Here is a 15,368-nt window from a genome sequence, read left to right on the forward strand (position 1 = left end):
TGGTCGGGACAACAACAGTGTTTTTGTCTATCTGACTATGTAATCATGACGGTGGTTTTGACTGAGGTTATGGAGATGCAATTATCGTGTACCAATTGGCTGCAGTTATGCACATTATTACATAACATGCATCACAGTGAGCCGATTGAGGTTAACGTAAAGAAGCTACCACAGAGTTGATATCCTAGTTTGGATGGCGTGCAAGTGATAGGCCATTGAGTGTTTAGAGTGGTCTTGTTTGGCATGTTAATCTTAGTTGGTCCATATGTTCTTATCATTCCTTCTTTTGGCTAGATCAAAGTATGATCTCTTTGCAATAAACAATGTAATAAGGTTGGTCTTATGATGCAGAGGATGGTGGTGATAAAAGTTTCATTATTAATTATTTTTACCTGTAGAGGACCTTAGCAATCCAGACATCTGTGTTGCCTCCGTACTGATCCAGATACATCCTTGTTTCAATTCGTGACAAACTTGCTTTCCAGGGGAAGTTCAGTGTGTACTCGACCTGATTTTACATTAGGAATGGCTCATTATTCTGTTGTGAATTAAGGACATTAAGTAGTAGCCCGATTGATGCATACATATATATAATTAACTGGAATTTGTTGGAACATACTACCTCGCCCGGCAGGTCCTTGGTAATGATCCATTTGTCGTGCAGTTTGTTGGAGGCTTGTCTCTCTTGGAGGAATGCACGGCAATAGCGCCCGGCCCGTGCCAGTACTTCGTCGTCACCAGGGAACATGAACTGCGAAGCACGGTAAGTGTTGTACATCGGGGTGACAGATGCATGGTTGGTCTCCATGGGGAAACAGAAGAAATTTCCATCCTTGGTCTCAAAGTGCTTAAACACCGCTACATTGTAGATCGATGTGCGTTAGTCTGTCAAACTCGATCTAGCATAACATATATAGTAACCATGCATGCGAAAGCGCTACTAATTATTAGTTACATGGAGTGACGTCGTAGCCATGCTGACGGAGGAGACGGAAACCCATGGACGTGTCATCAATATCCACGACTTGACAGTACGCGTTATGCGCCAGTCCCTTCTGAGTCCAACGCCTGTTCAAAGTGTATACATTCCTCTCAATCCAGTCTACTAGTCTTAAAGAAAAAACGCTACTCTGGTAGTACTCCATTTAAAAATATCATTAACATTTAGATTTTTAGGACTTATTGTATTTCCATTCAAATTAAAGTAGTTTATGTTACCTGTAAATAAACTCTAAGCATCGCTGAATTTCACTTGTGAAGTGCCTTGATATCCCGAGACGCATGAGCCAGTCGACCACCCATAACTGCTCAAAAGTATCCATAGAGTGGCTACATGGCACTGAGAAAACAAATAATTTACGTGAATGGCGTTGTTTTGTATTGACCAACATACAAATGGCTCTCCTACCTAAGGGTGCATTCATGTTGGTTGTACAAGAACAATATGTGGTAGTGATTTTACCTCCCCCCTTGAACTTTTTGACAAGCCTATCTAGAAATGCTAGGCATTCCTTGTCGCCGGTGTAACTAAGCGCAGCAGCTGTGGCAACAGGCGAGGAATGGAAGGAGCCATCTGGACAGCGCAACCTGAGTAGCTTTTCCCAGTCCAATGGTAAGTCTACCATTCCCTCCACGCTGAAAAGTAGGGTCGTTGGTATGGCGTGTAGCACATCCACAGGTATCCTACAATTTGAGAGCCAGATTAATAATTGCTTAACTAATTATACATAGACTATTCAGTTCAATGTATAAATCGAGATTTATCACATGCATGTAGCTAGGTATACATACTTAGAGAGCTTCAGATTCCTCTTGGCATATATCTCTTCCAAAACAGGGTGATTGTAAGGGATGTCCAAGTCTAGGTCCTTGGCCTTCTCTAGGAGTACTGGGAAGTTAATCTCGAAGCCGCATGGCATCCAGTCTTGTTCATCTTAGCAACCTACTCATATTTTCTTCGATAAATAAGACACCTATACACCAGAAAAGGTCCACTCTACATTAGATACATGATCCTTCCTTGGAAGTAAACAAGTTATACCGCTGAATAAAATAAAGAATGAAGTGAATCAATTTACCTCTGTCGCACAAGTTGTCATTGTCAATGTTCCAAGACTTCGCAGCCACCACACATGTGAGGGTGCTGATCATCCAATCTTGGACCATAAAGAAAGAGGGATCACCCCACGAACCATCTGGTAGTTGATTTTGAACAATCCAATCGATGCACGAGGGGAATTGCGGTCCATCGCCTCCGTCAAGGTTCTTGACAAGAGCAACCAACGCCGTTCATAGGCTGAAACATTCATTAACGTCTCATCATCACCCAATGACCCTAGTGTGGTTCTAATGGCATCGATCATATGTTCCATCTCGCTTGGTTCATCCTTTAGGAAGGTTTTGATTTATTTGTCAGAGTTTAATATGTATGTTTGCTAGCTCATGTGCAATAGTTATTATTCTGATCAATACGAGTTAATTCATATACATATATGCTCACCTTGTGTCTTCTCCATTCACGCAATTCTGCCTCCGGATATGATGGGGATTTGCTACTTAGCATGAGTACTAAATGACAGGCATGAGAAGTGGAAAAGAACATGTAAGTCATATGAAATTTATACCCTCTTAACATTTTGAACTCATTTATGAGAACCTGGCAGATAACTTTAGATTCCAGTTTCTACTCAGACCTTCAATCAATATAATGAACTAAGAGATTTAATGCTCCAAAAATGCAATACCCAAGGCATGGATTAACAAGCACAACATCCGTAGTCAGACTCGCTGCCACTTCTAATACTTGTAGATTAACAAGGACGATCATAGCAGCCTTTTGTCGTGTGCTTGAACTTTGATGCCCTTTTCCCTCAGCCTTAATATGCCGTAGATACTGCCAACAAAACCTGTCACCTAGACCCTTCTTTCATAAATACTTGATCATAGTAGCATGCAGGAGCTCATCACTGAGCCAAAAACCAAAAGGTTGACACAAAGAGAGAGAGAGAGAGAGAGAGAGAGAGAGAGAGAGAGAGAGAGAAGGTGGAGGATGCTGACTTTCACCGCTACAGTCCGGCATGCTCCAGTGCTCGACCAGACAACACCAGAGCCATGGCGACGACTCTCCCTGCACTTACACTCTCAGCGTCAACAATGTGGTAATCATGATCTATCAGTATCCACACCTGAATGCATGCATGGTTATCAAAAAACTTGAGTACTCCCGAAATAACATTATTATTTCTGGCTCACATTCTCTTAAAAAATGTATGAACTAGTACAGCGGCTTGCGCAAATAGGCGGGCTCCTCTGTGGTGGATATATATTTTATATAAATTATTTATTGCAATCCAGTGAGCTTGCTTTCTAGAGAGACTTTCCATAATATAGAAATTAGGAAGCATATATGTGTCTGTTTTATCTTTTAATATGATGTTGTTTAAAACTCAAACAACAATATAATGTCTTTATTTAATTGTAAGAATGGAAACATATTGAACATATTGTACGTGACATATATAATTCTAAGGCCAAACATAATTTTGTCATTAGTTAAAAAATTAGCTTATTAGCATGCGAGTAACAAAGCCGATCACATTTTTTATTTCCTTTAGTAAGTTCAATATCCAAATTTGTTAATGCCAAACACGTTCTGCGCCAACGAATAAGTAACTGTGAAATTTTTCTCGAGTTTTGAAGTTTCTTTACCATGGTATAGGTATCCTAACCTTAGAATCTTTGAAGTTCAAAGTTCTAAATAGTGTGATATCCTGGTAAGCCTTTTAGTGCTATTTAGCGTGCTACAGCAAAATTTAGCGCACTATAGCTGCAATTTAGTGTGCTAATGCTTCTGTCACTATTTGTCATGGCCTGCTATTTATAACTTTGGAATTATTCACCTACAAAAAGCTACTTTGCAAGCCTCTTTCCTTCTGATTCGATGAATAAGCAAAGAAAACCACTATAACTATAGGCTACCTTCAAACATAAATGATCATGGAGAACACAATTTCTTGATTACTCTTGACGTGGACTAAACCTTATCAGAATCATGTTGGACATGTATGAGGTATTTTAGGTCTAATAAAGAACATGAGAACTGAAAAACTCAACAAAAGCACTTGACTAAGTATAGCATTAAAACGGGAATTGGGCTGACTTGCAGTGCTAATCATTAAATTGTTATTCCGGACCACTAAAGAATTATTGTCATTTCTTCATTAGGTTTCATGGCAACCCCTCAAAAAAAACTAGGTTTCATGGCAACCCCTAAAAAAAAACTAGGTTTCATGGCAAATGCGTATAGCAACACAAAATGGTTGTCGTTTTCCAATGTATAAAACACCAATCAGAGCTTCCTGATTTTTGTGAGATTTTCTACCCTATTGCCCACTTTTCTCGTTAGCACATCGTGAACTTTTAATATATAATCGCATCTTTTTCTAATTCTTCAATTACCCCTTTGGGGAAACAAATAGCAAAATTCGACGATTTTGTTTCCGTTCATGTTGGAATAGGAGCTTCAAAACCGTACGCTCCTCTAGGGATGGGGGTAGTCCCAACCCAGGTTGTGTGGTTAAGGTTGGTATTTTCAACGAAAAACAAGAAAATTCTCTCACGAACTTCCTATTCTGGAAAGAATGGTAAAGTTAGGGATTTCAGTCTGCCCAGAGAACACAGTAATCACAAAATGGTATTAGTTTCACTTCACAAGTAATATCAGTATATTATTGAAAAAAAAGGTATACAAGCTACAACATTCATCCACATAGCCTTAATAACCCAATCCATTAATCATGTTGTGGGTTCAAATTATACATACATGATTAAACTTAATGCAAAAGAAACGCATAGACCAATGGATAATTGGCAAGTAGGGAACTCAATCCAGAGCAGCCCACATTGTTTACATGCTATGACATAATACATAGATTCTTCTATGAATATTCTCTCCTGTCCACCTAACGTTTCAATTGATGTTGATCTAGAGGTTTTAGTTGGCTGGCATATTTTTCATGCAGCATATAATAGTGATAATGTGCATGAGTTCAACTTTCTTCTACGCCCTATGTATTTTCCTATTAATATAAAGTAAGTTACATATGTACAGACAGAAAGGAAAAATAAATAAATAATAAAGCCTATCCAATGACTATTTTGGGCAATCCAATTCTGAAGAATTGCAGTGTACTTGTGCTTCACTAGATGCCCCAAAAGTATTAGATTTTGCTTTAGGGGGAATTTTCAACTGTTAACACTGGCACTTCATTTTCAAAAGATTTTGTTGTTCCTTAGATTCTAAATATTCCAGCAGCCTAAAATGACTATGTCCATGCCAATTCTAAAGAGGTAAAAATGATTTCATCATAGGTTGATATACCACTATTTTTATTCTCTACAATCTCATACCAAGATGCTTGAGCAAAGATGCAGTCCCAATACAGATGTATGGAAGTTTTCTCGCAGCTTTTAGTGCTAAAATTACAATCATAATAACAAGATGCTGGCATTTTTAGTAGTTTTTTTTTGTTTGAACCCTGTCATGGAGCTAGAAAAATAATTTATGTTTAAGTCTGTTGGCACTATTCTAGAGCCACTTAACGATGGTATGAGTCATTTGTTATCCTTTGATCCATCTATACATTTTTAGGAATGTCCATTAATACATGCCTTGGGTATTGCATTTTTGGAGTATTAAATCTCTTAGTTCATTATATTGATTGAAGGTCTGAGTAGAAATTGGAATCTAAAAGTTAACTGCTAGGTTCTCATAAATGAGTTCAAAATGTTAAGAGGGTATAAATTTAATATGACTTACATGTTCTTTTCCACTTCTCATGCCTGGCATTTAGTACTCCTGCTAAGTAGCAAATCCCCATCATATCCGGAGGCAGAATTGCGTGAATGGAGAACACACAAGGTGAGCATATATGCATAACTCGTATTGATCAGAATAATAACTATTGCACATGAGCTGGCAAACATACATATTAAACCCTGACAAATAAATCAAAACCTTCCTAAAGGATGAACCAAGCGAGATGGAACAGATGATCGATGCCATTAGAACCACACTAGGGTCATTGGGTGATGATGAGACGTCAATGAATGTTTCAGCCTATGATACGGCGTTGGTTGCTCTTGTCAAGAACCTTGACGGAGGCGATGGACCGCAATTCCCCTCGTGCATCGATTGGATTGTTCAAAATCAACTACCAGATGGTTCGTGGGGTGATCCCGCTTTCTTTATGGTCCAAGATCGGATGATCAGCACCCTCGCATGTGTGGTGGTTGCGAAGTCTTGGAACATTGGAAATGACAACTTGTGCAACAGAGGTAAATTGATTGATCACTTCATTCTTTATTTTATTCAGCGATATACTTTGTTTACTTCCAAGGAAGGATCATGTATCTAATGTAGAGTGCACCTTTTCTGGTGTATAGGTGCGTTATTTATCAAAGAAAATATGAGCTGGTTGCTAGAAGAGGAACAGGACTGGATGCCATGTGGCTTCGAGATTAACTTCCCAGCACTCCTAGAGAAGGCGAAGGACCTGGACTTGGACATCCCTTACAATCACACTGTTTTGGAAGAGATATATGCCAAGAGGAATCTGAAGCTCTCTAAGTATGTATACCTAGCTACATTTTTTTGACCCAACACCGTAGAACAAAATGTTCTACGGTAAATCAATTAAAGCAAATATAGTGCAAAAAGTTACAAATTCCAAAAGAATAAGGATTATAAGCTAGCCAATGCCTGCTCTAGGAATGGAACCCATGATTACAGATTATGATCTATCCACTGTGAAAAGTGAACTGCAAACTTTTGCTTGATCTTATGTCGAAGTAGCTTAAGATCATTCTTGAGGTGGTATCTCCAAGACTGAATTGAATGAGGAAGTGCTCTGAACACAAAGTTATTTCGCTGAATCCAAATGTTCCAACAACCCAAAATAAGGATTTAGACAGCAAATTGTTTTGGAAGGAGCTGCGTGGCCAAGATGGTGTCCTCATAAACAGAAGTTCCTCTTCGTCTGTTTGGAATCAGAGAGTTCCAGCAGTCTTGCGCAAAACTGCAATCCCACAATAAATGCATAGGAGTTTCTTCTGCTTGCTGATTACAGTTAGGGCAAAAGGTATCATCAAGGTGCATGCCTTTCCTTAGAAGAAGAGCCCTAGTGTTGATTCGACAGTGAGCTACCAACCAAAAAAAGATTTTATGCTTTAGCCTGCTGGAGCTATCCCAAATGAGACTGAAAAACGGATGTTCCTCATGATTGTCCAGAAGCAAATTATAGATCAGAATTGAAGAGGGCCTGCCAGAAGCACCAATAATGTTCCACCTATCTCTAACTTGTGGGTCTAAGGTCGGAGCCAAAGAGGGGAGCTGGTTGAATTCTTCAAATGCTACTACAGAGAGAGGTAAATGGAACTGATCAATCCAATTTTCCTCCTGAAAGAAACTTAGTACCGATTGATCCTCATGAAGGGCAAAGGAGTGAAGGTGAGGGAGCAAAGATTGGAGCTGCTGTTCCAACCAAGTATCTGACCAACAGAGAATAGATTGTCCTGACCCAATGGAGCATTTGCTGATTTGTTTGAATCTCTCCAGGAGAGCAATATGAGACTTCCACCAGATAGAGCCTTCAACTTTCCTTCTTGGCAGTTCAGTGTGGTAATATTTCTCCCAGATCAAATTAATCCAAGGTATATCCTCCTTATTGAGAAATTTAAGCAGATTTTTCATTAGTAGTGCCTTGTTGTGAATAGAGATATCAAGTATTCCAAGTCCTCCTTGCTTTTTTGGCCTACAAACCTTGGACCAAGCAATAAGTGCAGTTCCTCTATCCTCCATACCAAATTTCCTCCAAAGGAAATTTCTCAAGTACTTGTTGATTTGCTGTAACACACCAACTGGGAGAGCTAGAGAGCTCATGAAGAAAATTGACAGACATGCAAAAACTGATTTTATAAGCAAAAGCCTGTCATCATAAGATAACATAGTGGAGCAGCCAGAAAGCCTTCTTTCAATTCTTTGCATCATTGGGTTAAAATCTTCAATTTTTGGTTTTGTTGTGCCAAGAGGGAGACCTAAATAGGTGAAAGGAAAATGACCTTGCTGGCAGCCCAAAACATTAAGCAAAGAGTGAAGCTGTGTGATTGGTACATTTAGTGGCACCAAGAAGGATTTCTCATAATTCACTCTCAGACCTGTGAAAGCAGAGTAATGAAGGAGGAGATTTTTGATTTCCTCAATTTGTCTCATATCAGCTGGCAGGACTAAGATGGTATCATCAGCAAACTGAATCACTGGGAAGTCAGGGCAAGCTTGACTAACAATAGGAGGAAGAATCAGCTGATTTTGCATAGCTTCATTGAGGGTGGATTGGAGTAGGTCAGCAGCCAACACAAATAGCAAAGGAGAGACAGGGTCACCTTGTCTAACCCCTTGATTGCAATGAAAGAATTTTCCTGGCACCCCATTAAGCAACACTGAAGAAGTACCAGAGGAAAGGAGCATGGAGGTCCAATTCATCCATCTATCTCCAAAACCTCTTGCTTTGAGAATTGCAAGAATAGCTTGATGGTTCAGAAGATCAAAAGCCTTTTCAAAGTCTAGCTTGAGGAGAACAATGGGCAATTTAGACTGCTGACACTGATGTAAGTACTCATAAGCCCATCTTAGACAGTCATTAATGGTTCTGCTCTTAATAAATCCATACTGATTGACATGAACCAAATTGGGAATAACTGTCTGAAGTCTATTGGCCAGCAACTTGGAAATGATCTTGATGGAGCAATTGAGAAGTGAAATTGGTCTGAAATCATTTGCTCTGACAGGATTGTCCTTTTTGGGAATTAGAGTGATGAAGGAAGCATTGATACTTTGCAGAGAAATATTTCCATGATAGAAATCATTAATCAGCCTGTAGAAATCTTCAACAATGATGCTCCAACAAGCTTTAATGAAATCTCCATTGAATCCATCAGGACCAGGTGCTTTATCAGAAGGAAGATCCTTGACCACAGAGTCAATTTCCTGCTTTGAGAAAGGAGCATCTAAATCTTCTAAACCATCAACTCTGCGAATAAGTCTTATTAGATTGAGATGGTCAGACATCTCACTTGAATTACCCAATCTTTCTTTGAAAGCTGACCAAAGAACTGCAGCCTTAGCATGATGCTCTGTTACTTCTACCCCCTGATCATTCATAAGAGTTTGAATGAAGTTATGCCTGTATTTGATGGTAGCTTTAGCCTGTAAGAATTTTGAATTCTCATCTCCAAACTTTACCCATATAATTGTTGCTCTCTGTCTCCAGTAAATGCTTTGAAAAGACAACAACCTCAAGAGATGCTCTTTCAAGATTTCTCTGCCATTTTGTTCCATATCTGATAGTATTCTAAACTCCTCAAAATAATCCCACATCAAGATTACACTATTTGTGGCCTGAATGTTGAGTGCAAGGTTGGAAATGCCCTTACTCCAAAACTTTAGACTTTTCCTAAGCCTTTTAAACTTTGCAGTGATGAGTTTGGCAGAATTAGTGGCTTGAATGGGTTCGTGCCAGCTGGACTTTACTACTTCTTGGAAATCTGGAAGTTGAAGCCAAAAGTTCTCAAACCTGAATACTTTTGCTTTGGGGATAGAAGTACCAATTTGGATCACAAATGGGCAATGATCAGAAATAGGCTTGGCCAAGGGAAAGGACAAGGTATTTGGGTATTGAGAGGACCAGTTTTCAGATGTGAATATCCAATCAATTTTTTCTAACAAAGGTGCTTGCTGCATGTTACTCCAAGTAAAACTTCTTCCCTTCAAAGGAATTTCTACGAAAGCTAATTGACTGATTGCAGCATTAAAATCCATCATATTGTTTATATTCCCAGCACCATCATTTCTATTGGAAGGATATCTAATATAATTAAAATCCCCAAAAATCAGCTAGTTTGTTTCCACAGGCATCGGAATGTTTTTGAACCAGTCCAGAAATAAATGTCTCCCTTCCTCATCACAGGGACCATAAATATTAGTTAGGATCCATGATTCTCCTGTGTGCACTGAAATAAACCTCATTGAAAGAGAGAAATCATTTTTAAACAGACATTCTCCTTGAAACATAGCATCACTCCAAGCCACAAGCAGACCCCCAGAAGCCCCTATAGAGGGTGAGAACTCAAATTTATTGATTCTTTTTGGGGAAAATTTTCTTAAATAAGAGATGTCAAAAAATTCTCTTTTGGTTTCTTGCAGACAGATAACTGAGCACTGTGATTCTTCAATTTTATTAGAAATTGCAAGCCACTTATCACTGGAGTTTATACCTCTCACATTCCAGTTTAAAATATTCCAGGATCTATTCATTGCAGAAACACGCAGGCATACAGCAGGAACCACCACTGAGCAGGAATTTTTAAAATGGTCCAAAGACTCAAACTAAGACAGGCCCACAGATTGAAGGTTCTCATAAAAGTCCAGGGAACAGAGATTGAATTTACTACAATAAAGATGAACTGAAATTTCAGTAGCAAGGACCCTAGACAAAAGGACCTAATTTGATCCAAAAGAAGGGCAGCTTCAAGAACTCTCCACAGTGCTTCCCAAGGCTTCAGTCCTTCCATGCTGATGGCTTCCCCCCTCTTTTAACTTTCTTCTGCAAGAGGATTTCTTCAGAGCAAGCCTTAGGGTCCACCTTGCAGTAAGAAGAGTTCAGATTCTTTATTATTTTTGAATTGCAGATAGGAGGCTTAGCAGTACAAGCCAAACAGTTACTATCATGACATGTTTTCTTCCTATATCCCTTGTTTAAGTGTTGCAATCTCTCACTTCTTCTTACCTCAGATTCCACAATAGGCAACCTGTCCTTCCTTTTTCCCTTAACAGCAGCAGGACTGGAGAAGCTGACCACCTCAGCAGGTAAAGGTTGCATATCCTCCATGCTAGGAGCCTGCAACTAAGAGCAAGAAGGAGCCACAGTTACAGGGCAAGAAGGAGGAATGAAGAAGGTGAGATGTTGAGATTTCTGAAACTCTTGACAAATAATAGCCCACATAGGAGACAACAAGAACATCTTGGCCCAATCAAATTTATCAGGAGTCAACAGGGCATAACAAATGAAATCCACCCAGTCATAAGGTACCTGAACTTTAGTGAGGCCTTCAGCACTAACAGAGAAATGCTTCTCCCAGGCAGATAAACAAGCCACAGATTGACTGCCAGAATCTGCAACAGTATCATCAATAGATAAATATTTCCCTTTGATAGAAAACCATGGTGGTGCTGAGGAATGAGAGTTAGAAGAGCATGTAACAGCCCTACATTCAGAGTCAGGCTTGGAAGAACCAACAGAAGAACAGTCAAGGATTTCAATTTCCTCATCAACAAAAGAGCTCTGGTCATCTTCCCTAAGCTGAGCTGCCAAAATTTCTGCATGAGAAGCTAACTGAATAACTGGGTCCTCTCCTTCAGCAAGATTTAAGTTAAATAAGGAGCCATCCTCCTCGTCAGGGAACAAGTTATCCTCCAACTGAGAGATTTCCAAAGGAGCATTCACATGAGATTCAATGATTGCAGGTGAAGGAGGCAGCTCTTGATTTAAATCAAGTTGAACATTTAATGGTGGCTCCATTTCTGGCAAAATAGGATAGAACTCTAGAGTAGCAGCAATGACAGGCATAGCAGGCTCAGGCTGGGGAAAGTTCAGCTGGTCCACTATCATGGGCCCAAGGGCCAAGTTGAGGTCAGGGAGATCCACATGGGCCTGGCCCAAATTGTTTAAAAAACCATTTCCCTCCAAGACAGGCTAAGCATTGGCCTCTTGCATATCAATCTCCACCCCATTTGATCCCACAAAAATAGTGAGATCACTATGAATGTCCATATCAAGGAGAGCCACTTGCAACTGTTCTTCCAAAGGCTGAAACAGATCAGCTAGCTCCACAAATTCTCCCTCTTCAATTTCCTGATCAATGAGGTCATCATCTTCAGCAGGCATTGCCCAGTGCCCCCATCCAGGGAGATCCTCATCCTCATCTTCAGGTTCCTCATCAGCTGCCTGAATCTGCATTGCCTGCTGATGGAAATTTTGTGGGTCTCCTCCCATGATATCTTGAACTTGGTGCTGTTGGATGGGCCCAACAAAGTGATTCAGTTGATTGGGTGAAAAAAATTGTTGACTGGCTGTGGATGAGGATTTCCATCCACAGGAACAGGGTCTTCTTCTGGAGGTCCAGCACCCAGCAGATCTTGTTGGAGAATAATCACAGGCACAGACCAGGACACTGCATTTGGATCATCAGATTCTCCAACCACAATACTAACAGGAACATCGCTTAAGTTTTCAACCCTAATCTTAACCATGAGTGCAGCTCTGGTACTTGTGGCTCTGTCCCATAGCAATAATTTGCCAAAACTCCTTACTGCATCCGCCAGCTCATGCATCTCTCGTTTATCAAAAGGAAATCCTACTAACAGAGCCCAAACATCCCTGTCAAGATGCAAACTTCTCCAGTTGATGCCCTGGTTATGCCTCTGAAAGATGATATGTACATCTCCATGGACATGCGGGCTTTGCAGAACCAGAGCATCACGGTCGAAAGGGGAGTTTAATCTGACATAAGCTTGACCAAAAGGGCATTGACAAATCTCTTGAAACCCTAGATGCTTGACTTGCGTAATGAACTCACCAATGATTTGACGAACATTTGGGAAGTGAACCTGCTGGTTGGGCATTGGTACAATGGTGGCGATTGCCCAGTCTTCATGGCGTGGTAGAGAAGGGCTCGAAATAACCCTGACTCTCGCTGGTCTTCCTTCCACCTGGATTGCTTGATGATGCGGAGGAAGAAAAGGGGCCGGATCGAATGGGAAGTTGGCCATGTCGCGCGGGACCAGCTCTCCGCCCTGCTCTGAAGAAAGCAAGATCCTGCTAGCTGTGAGCGGGGGCGGCGGAGGCAGAGACGCAGAGCGAGAAGAGAGCGACACATTAGCAGGTGGAATGGTTGGTGAGGGTATGGAAGGAGCTTGATTGCCGGTATTCTCCAAAACTGGCCTCGATTGTTGCCCCTGAATCGCACCATTAACGGGTGTAGCAGAGGTAGGAGCAGATACTGAGGCAGTCAATTGATTTGACAATGCGAGAGAGCGGAAGGCCGAACGACAGTCACTGGAAATGTGGCCCCACCTTTTGCAATTATGACACCGGATTTTATTTTTGCAGCCCGCGCGCTTGTGGCCCGATAGCAAGCAACGGACACAGAAGAGCTTTGGTTGGGCCTCACCATCCAAATGGGCCGCACCAGATCCCACAGAAGCCCTTGGGGCAGTTTGAATTTCCTGAATTGCCGCCTCATTATTGCCCACTGCTGGAAATTGAAGACGATCAAACACCGTAGTAACTGCTACCGAAGATTGAGCGGGGCGAGATCGCCGTGCCTGAGCAGGAACTGAAGATTGCTGGAAAAATCTCGGCGCTCGAACTGCATCAGCAAAAGAATTTCCATTGCGAGATCGCGAGACTAGAGTCCAACCATTGTCTTGATTCGGATCGGAGATAGAACGAAACTTCTTACCATTAGCACCCCACAGAAGAAAACCAAGATTGAATTCCAGCAAAGAAATATTTCCTCCATTGTATATTGCAAATCCAACATTGATCGAAGGAACCGAGAATTTGTATAGGTGATCACGTAGCTTGCAAACTTTGAATAGAGAAGCACGACCCCCAAAACATGAAAGAAGGATAGTACCGACGGACTCCTCAGTGAGTCTGATCTTCGATCTGGTGAATTCTGCAACCAAAAAGAATTCCTTTTGCCCATTCTCGGCGGTGAAGTTGACCGGAAGATGAAGGGAGGATAGGATACGATCTTCAAAGGCGTGCCCCCGTTCAAAACGAAGATCAGACAGAGACATGGCGGCCGAAGAGGGCGGTGGTGGAGAACAGACAGAAATCAAGGAAGGAAGAGCTAGACGGTGGCCGCCGCAGCCGGAGTGACGTACAGCGGGAGATACAGGCGGTGGCCACCGTGGCCGGAGTGATCAACGGCGGGAGGTTCAGGCGGTGGCCGCCGCGGCCGGATTGGCCAGCGGCGGGGCTAGGTGCGCGGAGGGGCTAGGTGAAAGATTCCTGCCTGCCTATCTATCACTGTGTGGTAATTGCATAGGTGGTCAACATGCAAAGTTGTGAATGGAATACCTAGCTACCTGCATGTGATAAATCTGGATTTGTACATTGAACTGAATAGTCTATGTATAATTAGTTAAGTAATAATTTATCCGGCTCTCAAATTGCAGGATACCTCTGGATGTGCTACACGCCATACCAACGACCCTACTTTTCAGTTTGGAGGGAATGGTTGACTTACCATTGGACTGGGAAAAGCTACTCAGGTTGCGTTGTCCAGACGGATCCTTCCATTCCTCGCCTGCCGCCACAGCTGCTGCCCTTAGTTACACTGGCGACAAGGAATGCCTAGCATTTCTAGATAGGCTTGTCAAAAAGTTCAAGGGGGGAGGTAAAATCACTACCACTTATTTTCTTGTACAACCAACAGGAATGCACTCCTAGGTAGGAGAGCCCCTTTGTATGTTGGTCAATACAAAACGTCACCATTCACGTAAATTATTTGTTTTCTCAGTGCCATGTAGCCACTCTGGATACTTTTGAGCAGTTATGGGTGGTCGACCGGCTCATTCGTCTGGGGATATCAAGGCACTTCACAATTGAAATTCAGCGGTGCTTAGAGTTTATTTACAGGTAACATAAACTACTTTAATTTAGTTGGAAATACAATATGTCCTAAAAGTCTAAATGCTAATGATATTTTTAAATGGAGTACTACCAGAGTAGTGTTTTTTCTTTAAGACCAGTAGACCAGATTGAGAGGAATGTATACACTTTGAACAGGCGCTGGACTCAGAAGGGACTAGCTCATAACGCGTACTGTCAAGTCGTGGATATTGATGATACGTCCATGGGTTTCCGTCTCCTCCGTCAGCATGGCTACGATGTCACTCCATGTAACTAATAAGTAGTAGCGCTTTGGCATGCATGGCTACTATATATGTTATGCTGGATCGAGTTTGACAGACTAACGCACATCGATCTACAATGTAGCCGTGTTTAAGCACTTTGAGACCAAGGATGGCAATTTCTTCTGTTTCCCCATGGAGACCAACCACGCATCTGTCACCCCGATGTACAACACTTACCGTGCTTCGCAGTTCATGTTCCCTGGTGACGACGACGTCCTGGCACGGGCCGGGCGCTATTGTCGTGCATTCCTCCAAGAGAGACAAGCCTCCAACAAACTGCACGACAAGTGGATCATTACCAAGGACCTGCCGGGCGAGGTAGTATGTT

At 41.6% G+C, this 15,368-nt stretch overlaps 2 pseudogenes; one reads left to right on the forward strand and one right to left on the reverse strand.

The window, feature by feature from the left end:
* Positions 1-2,563, reverse strand: part of LOC119360253 — a 6,984-nt pseudogene extending 4,421 nt beyond the window's left edge.
* A 486-nt stretch (positions 2,564-3,049) lies between these two features.
* The window catches only part of LOC119366858, a 26,145-nt pseudogene continuing 13,826 nt past the window's right edge, over positions 3,050-15,368 (forward strand).

The sequence above is a fragment of the Triticum dicoccoides genome, chromosome 2B, assembly GCF_002162155.2.
Source record: "Triticum dicoccoides isolate Atlit2015 ecotype Zavitan chromosome 2B, WEW_v2.0, whole genome shotgun sequence".
Lineage (NCBI taxonomy): Eukaryota > Viridiplantae > Streptophyta > Magnoliopsida > Poales > Poaceae > Triticum > Triticum dicoccoides.